At 39.9% G+C, this 12,490-nt stretch overlaps 1 protein-coding gene across 6 annotated transcripts in view; it reads right to left on the bottom strand.

Annotated features, from left to right (window-relative positions):
• The window catches only part of SLC12A4 (solute carrier family 12 member 4), a 50,228-nt gene that overhangs the window by 30,827 nt on the left and 6,911 nt on the right, over positions 1–12,490 (bottom strand). The window lies entirely within an intron of this gene.

Raw genomic sequence — 12,490 nt, 5'->3', positions numbered from 1 at the left:
TATTGCTATTCCTATGCCTCCATTTTCATTAAAATAGAATGGTAAGTCGCCTCAAAGTACAATTTACAAGTAGGTCACAGCTGTGATGCTATCAGGGCCTTTATTCTCTAAAGTTTCCTCTTACAGCTATTTCTTGTATAGAACTGTGACAAGTCAAAAGACAGTTCTTCTGCACTCGAAAATCATTGCTAGTTTTAAAAGCAACTTTTGAGCAATACATCCCAACAGATTAGGTAGATCTAGTAAGACTGAGCAATTCAAAGACTAGATTCTTTCAAGTTACAGCATTTGTAAAGATTACCCCGAAAGTGGTGTTCTTTTATTATGTCCACAATGTTCTAGCCATCAAAACATGCATTCTTACAATGCCTTTTCTCTTCATTGAGCCTAACATCAGGTACAGTAACAGTACAAAGAACAATGAAAATTAAAAAAAAATCCATATACAAGATAACATAGATCAGTAGACCTTTATACAGTAAGTAGTAACATTAAAAAATATTTAAGGGCACTGAAGTACAAAACAGTCTCCACAAAGAAGAGAGGAAATTGATTCCAGTACTCAGGTCTCTGACCTGTGGCTCCCATTAAAGTCTGAATGACAAACAAAAACTCCTTTCTTTTGCCTAGAACTCTGCCCTCCCTGCTCGTTCAGCCAAAACGAACTAAGCAGGTTTCCAAGAGCATCTCCTAAAAAGATCAATCCAAGGAATACTCTTATTTCTGTTTACAAAAGAAGTATCCAGCATAGAAATTGAACTGGACATGGAAAATTGAAATGAAAGGAAAATTTGCTCAAAGGAAAATACTGCATGTTAAGAAAGTACTGTCGACTGAAAGCACAAGAAAAAGCAAGCCATTAAAGAGCTGGATATTTTGGTGTATATTTCCAAAGATTAAGGTAGTCAACTGAACAAGGTTACGCCAAATTATTTTCACATCATTTAAGTGAAAGCATGTCTGCATTTTGAAATCTGAATTAACATGCAAAATGAACCTAACAGGCAAATAGAGGACGACTCCTCCTCCTCCTCACGCACGGAACGGCATATACTGTGCTGTTACAAAAGTAATTGCTGTAAGCAAAAAATGACAACCAAGTTCAGTGCTAGTCTTACTGAGGGAAGAGATGCACAGGAAAAAAGCATTATTTGCTGGAAACTGCTCATAGATGCTTTGAGCAAAACTGTTGGAAGAGACATTCACAAACAATACAGGTGTTTTTAAGCTTCTGGAAGTAAACACTTAGCTGACCAAAAATATTTACAGATAGCCATCAGTTGTGTTTGTCTATTACATTTCTGGCAACCCGGACTATTAGCACCACGTTACTAATTAGCAGTTGCCTTACACTAATGGGCTCAGTCTATTTGTTGACCCCCACCTACATTTAAGAGCTCCTCACATTGCTGGGTACTGTACAATTTTACAAGACTGGAAGAGAAAAAAAATAAAATAATCAGTAGGCTTAACAACAGACCTTCACAATAAAATGCTTATCAACTTCAAAGGCAAATATTTACTGAGCACAATGGCAAGAACCCCTTGCTTGCTGCATTTATTATGTCTGAAAGTCTCCAGCAGCGAATGCGGACGTCAGAGATGCTGCCCACTTCAGTCTTCAGGACTTTTATCTGTGCATAATTTCTCTTTATTACACTTATCAAATACAGTAAGGACAAAACTAACTTTGTTTTGATTTCTCATCTCCCATACTAACTTTGGTGGACTCAATGCTGGGGGGGGGGGGGGGGGAGGAAATGGAAAAAAAAAATCAGAGTCATTTTTAAATCATTTCTTTGCTGATAGTTTCCTTTGTTCTTTCATCAGCATCTGGTAGATGCAGCTTAATGCTATCTCGAAAAAGTGTAAGAGGCAGTCCTTTATTTGTAACACTTACAGAACCTCTTTTTAATGCCAAAGTTGCACTGTTGTCAATATAGCTCACATGTTCAGTCTCAGATTTTTTAAAAGAGGGTGACAATTGCTTCACTTTCTTCAAAATCCTAAACTTCTCATTACCATTCTCGGTATAGCTTTTCCTCAGCTAAAAAAAAAGATTACCTCATACCTACTCTCCTAGCCTGACAAAGACCAGTGCTTTAAGATGAACATTCAAGTTTAATCAGCATTGATTTTTAGATGCATCTTCACTTTAGCTCCAGTGAATTTTCCACAATTGCTCTCTTCAGAAGCTCTCTCTCAAAAAGAGGGTCCAGTTCCTCTCTTGTCCTCCATTTACCATTTTCCAGCATCACCCAAATCCTTCCCATTGGCCTTCCACTTGCAATTTGACTCCTTGGTCTCCTTGCTCTATACATCTTCCTGCACCCAGGAGGTCCAAGTAAAGTTAACTGCACTGGAAGCCAGTTGGACTAGTGACTGGAATCAGAATATCGTTTCTGCAATTGTTAGGGCATGTTTTTCTCTCTACAAAAAACAGAAGATGACAGAGAAATACAGCTGCCTTTTCTCCACATTCAGAGCACTAGCTCTATCATCCTGAAAGTGCACAGAGATTACGAGTTACCGTGCACGATGCAAAATATAAGTGAGCTTTCTGAAATACATGATCCTACTGATCCAACAACTTGCCATATTTAACCTTCTAACACTGCACACTTTCAACAGTAAGCAAAGAAGTTTATATTCAAGTTCACTACCAGGACATCCTATTTTAACTCCACCAATATGTGGATCTGGGTGCTGCAGAGAGCGTGTCTGAGTACTATAACCCTAAGTTAAATGCAACTAATCACACGATAGCCAAAATCACCTTCCCCACAGCTGCGTGTTCTCTGTAATCTGCAGTTTTCAGACCTGCCATGCCCTAAACCACAACAACAAAGTGCTCATCTCATTTTCTCTGTTTGCACCCGTTTCCAATTTCATGAGTAAAACCTACGCAAGATGACTCCATTTCCTCCAAAAAGCAAGAAATACAAACGTACTTTGACCATTTTCCAGAACAGAATACAATTCACTGTAGCACAGAATACAACACATACTGAAATAAAGTATTAGTCTAGCAATATTCCTTCTGACAATGAGCCATACAAATGAGCCTTCAAAGAGACTTACTTGCATGTGAAGAGCTTGTTATCTCCATCAGTTTTGGAACAGAGCAGAGGCGAGCTAGGAAGGCTACTGCGGGGAACTCTTGCCTCAGCTTCACGTGAGGACCATTTACATTCTGAAGCATGAAATCTCTTAGGCAAACATCATCACAGCACACGCTTAGTTATCAAGTCTTCAGTCTTGGACAGTAGCTATGTGATGTTAGTTTTCATGATGCAAGACTGTTTTGCAAGGAACATTTCTTAAAGAGAAAGCTATAAACTCTGCAACAGAGAATAATTTATTTGCCTTAGTCCCTAATTAATCCTGATTTTTGAGGCAGAGAAGCTATATTCCAAGTAGGTTAATGTTTCCTCTTCACTTGTTTCACTGCTTCTCGGTCTTCATTATCTTTCAATAATTAAGGCATTTTACCTCTGATTGCTGCCAGTTCACTTCCAAAGCAAATAATTCCGTTTCCAGGCACCACCGCAATTACGCAGTTTATCTAGACATGTACATCGCAGTTTACCGAGCTTCTCAGAGCTCCCTCTACTCAGCTATGCATAAAGGTCTCTAAAAACAGATTTTTCACCCTGTGGATCACCTGGGTTCTACAAAATATCATAGATAATCCGTACAATAAAACCTAAAAATGCTATGTACGCACACTCCCTCATGTGCAAACAAACAAGCCCACAGGAGAGAATAAAAGCAATAAATAGCTATCCAAACTTTTGCCTAAGTTTTATTTTGTTGCCAAGAGAAAACCCTGCAGCAGAACTGTACCAGATGCTCTGTGGACTTTTTGCTGTTCTTTTCCAAACAGTTTGTTCTTCTTATTTAAAAAAGAAAAAGAAAAAAAAGAATATGGAGAACAGCATTCACATTGCTGCTTTACTTCTGGAAGGGAATTTGATTAGAGCCAGTTTCACTGCTAGAGCACTCCATGCATAAGTCTCCTGTGCTAGCTGCTGTGTTTTCTTTAATAAGTGAGGGATAAAAACAGGAATTTAGGGAGAGATACAGACAAAACATATGTATCAAAGTAACTACAACAAAGACAGATAAATAAGGATAAGTGAAAACTGAACAACTGGGCACAGTGAGACTACCATAAAGACAGACACGGAAGCTTCGCAGTGATAAGCTCTACTCAGCCAGTCTCGTAAAGGAATCATTACCCATTGTAACAAGCTGGCAGGAGGAGCAGGCTGCATGACTTAACCTGTCAAGGTTGCCTTCTCCACTGTTTTCAATTTCTGAACTTCCTTAGAAAATTACCACTCCCCTGCTTCATCACGCTCAGTTAAATAAGTAGAAATTGGTACATCTTAAAGCACCTTCAGATCTTTCCATTTGGACATGACTAACTCAAAGACACTCACCTAGTTCTTACAGAGGCTTTATCTACCCGACAAGTCAAGGCAGGCTGGAGGCACAGATGGACAGTCTGACTAACTTTAGTTTAGCCAGCACAGATAACATGAGCAGTGAAGAAATGGCAATGCTAATCAAGCTGTGGTAAGACTTCATACAAAAACCAAAAAAATTCCCAGGAGGGCTGTACTTTGATTACAAACCTGTGCCACCTCACTTTCACAAACACGTATCTGTGCTAATTAAATGGAAGCTGGTGGAGGCACACATATCACGCTCCCACATCCCCATTCACAGCATCTCGAGAGGAATGCAGAGACTCACAGACATGCTTTGCAGGGCTGGCCAAGCTGGACAAAGCTTCACGTACTGCTACAACCTGTGATGATGGCATGCAGAGTTGCCATAACTCTCCCTACTTGAAATCTCAAGAGCTGCATCTCAACTGAGGAGCAGAATTTCTTCAAAGAAGTTTAGTGCAAGTCACAAGTTGAACTGAAAAGCTAGGCTTGAGAAAGAAAGAAACCTCCTGGTTTATATACCTCTTTATAACTGACAAAAAAGAGCAGTGACTTACCAGAAGGTCAGAAACTCAGGAAATCCCAACACTCTTCCCATCAACATAATTTAATTTTTGGAGTAGTATAAGAGCTGATAACTTATTTTTAATTATATTGTGCATGTACAGACTCCTTTGCATACACCACAGTAAAAACATTTTGTAATGAAACAGACTGCATAGCACATAATACCACTTCACTCTGTCATTCAGACTTTGCCTATTTTATAGGCATCACTAGTCACAAAGCCTGTGGTACCTAAGGATATAAACTGAGATATTTTCATGCACAGAGAACATCTCAGACTTTTTTTCATTTAAAAAAAATCCATGGTTCATATTTTCAATATTCTTCCTATATATAAAACTGAAATTTAAGGTTAGAAATTAGCATGGCTACCCAAGTGCTTGGTGTCAGATTCCTTTAACCTAATTTCAGCTATCTAAACAGCAGGCATTTATGTTCAACTAATCACGGAGGTTCGCTCTTCAGTCAGAGAGAGACAGCTGAATTAGATGATCCCTGGAGTGCCTCTCCCGTACATGCATCTCGGCATGCTGCAAATTAGCTCTGAAGAGAGCCTAACTTAAATAAAACATAATTGATAGATGGCTTAAGGTATGCAAAATTGATCCCTCTTTGGGGGAGTTAGTTCCATTTGGATAACCTACTTAACACTTTTGCAAATTTTCAAGAGCCAAATCTTTCGGAAATTCCTATACAACTGAAAATTAGGGCAGAATTCAGTTTGAATTTTTGCCCAGGGGACATAATAAATTTGCTAGACTTACTGTTCCTCTACTTATAAGACCTGGGAGCAAAAGCATGGACTCAAGATAGATATTCTGCAGCAGGAAAAGTTACACGAGCAATAAGATTACTGCACACAGTTCAGGTAGAATTATTTTACAGTTTTGATTCTTGCATTACTAAATAATTTTATTAGCCACTAAATGATTTTCGTGATATTTGTTCACAGGTTTAAGGATAAAGTCCCAATAGTAAAAGCTGCCCATGTCCATTTTCATTACACTTTTTTTTTTTTTTTAATAAAAGGAACTGTCTTAATGTGGTTCTTCGCAAGCAAACTCCAGATATTAACAATGATACAATCATTCTTCCAAATACTTGTATCATAATATAAACTGTGTTTCCCCTCAAAAGGCTGTGTTACCTTCAGGTATCTTTCTTCTCATCTTCCAACAACAGTAAAGCTGCCTGCAGAACAAAGTATGATTGAAGAGGATAAAACCCTAAACAAGTTTGACCTTTTCCTAGTAGCTCAAGAACCCCAGTATCTCCATTGGTAGTGGAATAACCAAAAGCAAACTGCTGGCTACAGTTCATCTAATACCTTGGACTCACAGATCTATTTCACTGAAGGAGAAAATAAGGGGGGAGAAAGGATGAGCCATATATTCCAGGTCAACCCTGTATTTTATGAAAACAAAGGACAATGCTGTGCTAGATAACTCGCGCAACAGTAAGGCTGCATGAGAGGAGAGAATAGTAGAATGAAAGGGCAGAGCTGTGAACTTTACCTGGACCGCTTTCAGGCAGCAAAGAGATGCTCGGTACTTTAAACAAAGGCTCAAACTCTATCGGTTATGCTGACGACACTAAACTCTCACATGCCAGATGTGGACACATGCTTCCGTCAGCTGCTGCAGCTTGAGGCCAAACCTATTGACATCCATGGGTATTTTAAGAATATAATGTGTTCATTCACAGTTTTAAGACTAATATGTAACATTATGTACTTCACTGTGAATCACCACTGTCATTAAAATTCTGTGTTTACTGGACTTTATAAAGCAAGGTGGACCACTTAAAATTCATTACATATTATACCACAGATAACATGTATGTATTTATAACCAGAAACAGCTTTGGCATCTGCTAAAGATATGCAAAGCACAGTTTTACAAAAAAATGTTAAAAGCTATACTGTTGATAACATGATACTAATTCCTCTGAAACAGTTCAGAATTCTGCAGACTGCATCTGTTTGTGTTTTACATGAAAGAAAAGGCCAAAGCATCCCATACAACAACCTATGCAGCAACCGGGCAGTACCAGAGTATGGAATTAAGTGTACAATTAAGGCACAAATCTTTTGATTTCTCCCTCCATAGACATGCATGAAGTTACAGTCAGAGTTTTAGTGTACTCTGCAAAACTAGACTACAAGAACAGCTTTACCAATCCAGTTGATTGCTACCACAGAACTCAAAGAATTTAACAATTTAATAACTCTGTGTTTCAGAAAGTCCCAGGATTTTCTTCTTCGGTTAAGATATACAGGTAACCTTCAAAACACTCTAAACCTTTGTGGTTATTAATATCCACAGGAAGCACTTACCCTTTAGCAATAATTCTTTGCCAATTTCAGTAATTTTGTTTACCAGTATTCTTCTTTCTGCTCTTAGTATGTGCTTTAGTGAATGCCTTCTCTGTGAAGTGCTGCGGATCAGGCAAGTTTAATAATACTGTACTTCCAGAAGAAGTTTTTTCTGCTGCCCCTGACAAACTGACTGCTGGCTGCAATGCTGAAGGGGACTCTTTTCAGGAGGCAGAACAGTTTCTTACAGAAAGCTAAACCAACACTGATATAGTCCTGACACTATAATCCTTTCAATGGCAATAAAAAATATACGTGTCAGGATCTTATTGAAAATGTTATCTGTGAAATCCAAACCCAGCCATAGTTAAGAGGCAGAGTGCCAGTTGCTTGCACACCTATTCGGAAGGGTACGTGCCACAAGCCTGCCGCTTGCCTATTTGTGTGGCATCAGCAGCGTTTTCAACTTGCTAATGCCATGAAAAGCAGAGCTCTGTGACACTGACCCTCCAGGCATGCCAGCTTTAAAGTGAAAACGGTGATGTATTTCTTTCCATCTTCAATAATTTCTACCATTACCCGCTAATGGATGAATCATATGAAAGATCACAAAAAGCATCAGTGTGATGAAGTGAAGGGTTTATGAGATAAAGAAGTAGATATGAACTCAATGGTTTTAAGTGGCTCATAGTTACCAGAACACTCTCCACTCTACTTGTTCATAACGAGGTACTCTGGATACCTCAAGCACCACTGTGGCAACATCTGCAATACACCGTAGATGCAATCACCAAAAACGCCTATGTGATTTAAAAAGCCAAGCGATTTTAGAGAAACTGGATTTAGGAACTCACATTGCTTAAGAGCTTTCACAAAACTGCTCATCATTGTCAGCTGAAAAAACATACTATAAAAACCACCTTTGTGCTTCACTGTAATCCACTTCAGAGGTTCTTTCATGTGGAATGACTCCAAATCATTCCTCGTGACTATCTTCCCTGAACCTCAGTCCCCTCACACGCATGAGGGCACCTCAGATACAGCACGCCCTGTATCAAAATACAGGAAGAAGCATTGTAGCATTTTCCCTGTCTTGGATAAGGCCTCTGAACTCGCAGAAAAACAGATGTTCTTATTTTCTCTGACAGACAACAACATGCACCTATGAGACCAGCACGCAGTATTGTATGTGATATTTAATTCACTTTTCTTCTCCAGTATCCAATTCAGGAAAATGCTTTCCATCTTGTATCCGTTCCACTGACCATGGCTACGCAGTAAGAACGATGAGGGAATAACAAGAAAATAATTGTTTCTCAGACAGATCCGCTCCCTCGTCCAGCTCACCACTCAGCCAGAGAAACAGCTGTGCGGGCACAAGGCACGCAGCGAGAACAGTGATCATGAAGCCTGGGCATTAACCAGCTTAAAAAGCTCCCTGCAGAGAACAAACAGAACAGGAGAAGAGATATGGGCCAGACTGCCAAGTATCTCCAGACATAACTAAAAGTGGTTTAGTTACTCTGAGAATTTTCATGTATATTTTATGCATTACATACTACAAAAGGTATCTAATGGACAATTACTATCTATTCCCATAAGACAGTGGAAAGACATCATTCTTATTGATTGTATCTTATAAGCCCTGAATGTTTCGTTAGTTTTCAATTAAATTGTATAAAGAGCACTAAATATCAGATTTTTCACACGTTTGAGGAGTACTCCATTCCATGTAAAAACAGTATGTGAGAGATTTTTACCTTAAGGGGGAAGAAAAAAAAAAAAAGAATGGGAAAGAGAAAAAGAGCTAAGCTTGGACATAAGCTAAGGAAGAAGATTCGACCCATCAGCATGGAGTCCAACAAACATCCAAGACTCACAGTAATCCAGGACATAATATTTAAAGAGGGAACACTGGAAAAGAAAGTTAGTCAGAGAATTCTCCAAGCAAAGGAGGTCACTCCATCCGTACTCAAAATTTTAGTGGGCGGAGAGTGCTCTGATGTTGTATGTACAATGAACAAACTGCACTGCTTGAAAAACACATATACATATATGCACATACGCATTTTTAGAAAGACCCCACAGGTCCTCTAAAATGGCACAAACTACTGCACGGTGCACAACACACACCATACACCAAGACAAAGTTGGATACCTGGAAAAGCCACAACGGCTTTTATCATCACTTTACAAGAAGTTCAGTGTGCATGATCATCAGAGCAAAATGAGAACATCACATTGGCGCAGAAATTATTCACGGGGGAGTGGGCCACATTAGATCACTTGTCATCTGCTCCACCAGTCAGAAATTAAATCAAACATATGCAACAGAATGCAAGTCACTGGAAACTCAGGGACATAAAACAGTGAGCCTAACCCTGCTAAGCATATACTTGTGCCACAACCTCTAAAATAGAGTATCTTCAAAAAGGTCAAGGGCAAAGCATCACAATTACATTATTCTCTGTGTTAAATTGAGTTACAGCTTTTAAGCTCCCTGAACGTACACTAAAGAAGGGCATCTTAAAATAAGGTAGATAAACATCCCACTGGCTGGTTACAGTCTTGGGATGTAACAAATATAGATCAGCTATACTTCTGCATCATGTCTGGCTCCAATTTCCCTGTAATTAATCCACGATGTTGCCACTGCATCCTCTGGAACATAAGGCAACATCAAAAGTGGACGGTTTGTTTCCATTTGGGCAAAGTAATCTTGATATAAATTATATCTATGCAAGAATTGAATTTGGATAAGGCTGGCAAGTGTTAGCTTGTGATGCTCTAGAAACAACTGTGCCTTGGAGAACACGTCACAGCACTGGGAGGTCAAACACAACTTATGAGTCAAGGGAAGGGAAGGGATCCAGGTAGGGAGAGGACAGAAGTACTTTAAACTAGTATTGCTGCTCAACACTTCATATGGTAAAAGTCACAGACCACATAGCACTAAGTAATAACCTTTGCAGAACAAAAACAGAAAATGTTTGGGAGCAGCAAGTTCTTAAATCAGACCTACAAAACTCAGTAGAGGACCTCTACCTTTGTCCTCTCCATCAACTCTGGATACCAAGTGTATAGGGTAGCAAAAGAAGTGAAAGTGATGTCAGTTACTTTATTTACAATTGGATCAGGAGGGCAAAGTTCCAGATTACAAAAGGTGGAAAGTAGAGTAGAAACTGAAACGTGTTGTCTTCCATCGGAGAGACAGCAGGAGCTACACTATCTTCTTGAATTGCTCTAAGTCCTGACTCAGATCTGACCTCGCACCTGGAAATCCAGAGGTGGACTTTGCACACATTAACTAAGCCCAGGGCTGCTCAGGTTGGGAGTACAGACAGGGTCATAACACAAAGTGGAGTTGCTATAGATAGTTTTATGAAAATCAATTATACTCCAGGGCATGAAATTTGTGGTTTACTGCAGCAATCAGCAATTTAAAGTATGCAAGAGCAGGTCTCAACAAGTCTGCTCTCCTCAGCAGTTACCCTAACTCAGCAAATGGGCAGCTTCTAACGGCACACCATAAAGGATCTCATTTCCCGTTAAAATGGAAGTGAAAGACAGAAGTCTGGATAGTCTAACCTGTTTCATAATAGATTTCTGTAATGACTGAATGACGTTCTGAATAACCCCTCGTAAAATAGATACAAAAAAAATTGCTGAGTATTGCTAGGAGATCAAAATAAAGGATGGTGATTAAATTGCACAGAAAACATACACTATTGTTCAGCCATACGAAGCTGAAGCAGAGACAACCTACAGGGAGCACAACATGCCTCTGTCGTAAGCACTTCACCTTGTGTCACCTCTCCTTTCCCAGGATCTTGTTATGCAACCTCTGTTACAGTTCCCTTTGAGCCAGCTTCCAACATTAGCCTACGGATTTGATTCTAATTTTCAAAGTAATCGATGGATTGCATCCTAGTTATATGACAAACAACATGTCAGTCAATGAAACACTTGGGCATCCAGGACATTGCAAGTCACGCCGGTCAGGAGAATGAGGTTTTCTAGATTCAAGGGGATGGACCTGTGGAACAAACTTCCATGGGATGCTGGGCAACTTGGTATCTGAATAACGTTAGAAATGCTGCTAAGCCATCCCCTGCAACAAAGGGGCAAACAAACCGGCTTCCCTGTCTCTGCTCAGAGCACCGTGACCGCCGACAGAAAGGCAGTGGCGGGGCGATGGTGGCTGCCCCACGGCTGCTGCAGCAATCTCCTCCGCACCCTTCCCTGGCCGCCAGCCCACCACCCCGACCCAGCCAGCGCAGGGCCACCCGGGAGCGCCAGCCTCTTGTCTTCCGCTCTGCAAAATAAGTGCCATTTCACTTACATTTCCGACAAGTCTGGGGCTGCCTCCGGTGAGCAAGGCAGAGCTAACTTGGCAGTTCTGTCAAGTGATCAAGCTTCCCTATTCATCCATAAGCTAATTGAGTCAAAGCTCTTTTGGGCAATTAGCTTTTTATTCTGCACATCGAACCCCACCTCTCTGTCCTACAGAGAATGAAGATCAAAAGACAATTAAAAAAAATTCCAAGTATTTTTAATAACATCAAATATTTCAAAAAAATGGGCTCCCAGCACTGTCCTAACCTATACCTCTGTTGCTCAGACATGAATTACACTGCTGGGAAGAAAACAGTCATCTTTTCCAGTCCAAACCTAAGATGTACTACAAAAACTAAATCCCTATCACACAACCTATCAGCAGAATGCTACCTCCTTACTCCAGTAACTTTTTTTTAGTGGTGCAGAAGTGACAGTTTGAGACTCTGGAAACAATGTTTAAAATAAGAGCGTACACCCAGGACAAATAGGCAATATGGAGCTTACAAAATGACCCCCAACAGGCGTGCAGAGCATGGGAGAAGGAAGCACCAGATAACAGCATGCAAGAAGCCACCATATCCAAAAATCTCAAGAGAAAGTTGCCACGTGTGCGTTATAAAATCTGTATTTTTCCTGGTCATGTAGACTTCTTATATTTAAAACAAAAATACACTGAATATATCCTCAAGTATTTGACTTTGCAAAAAGACTGGTAGTTTTTGTGTGGCAGTCTGTTCCTTTGCTTGCTTAAAAAGGAGATATTGTTTGCTTAGCATTCACTGCAGCAGCCACTGTGAAAGAGGCATAGTTTTCC

The sequence above is a fragment of the Dromaius novaehollandiae genome, chromosome 13 (assembly GCF_036370855.1).
Source record: "Dromaius novaehollandiae isolate bDroNov1 chromosome 13, bDroNov1.hap1, whole genome shotgun sequence".
NCBI classification, from domain to species: domain Eukaryota; kingdom Metazoa; phylum Chordata; class Aves; order Casuariiformes; family Dromaiidae; genus Dromaius; species Dromaius novaehollandiae.
The sequence above is the reverse complement of the archived record's forward strand: the minus strand, read 5'-3'. Positions and strand labels throughout refer to the sequence as shown.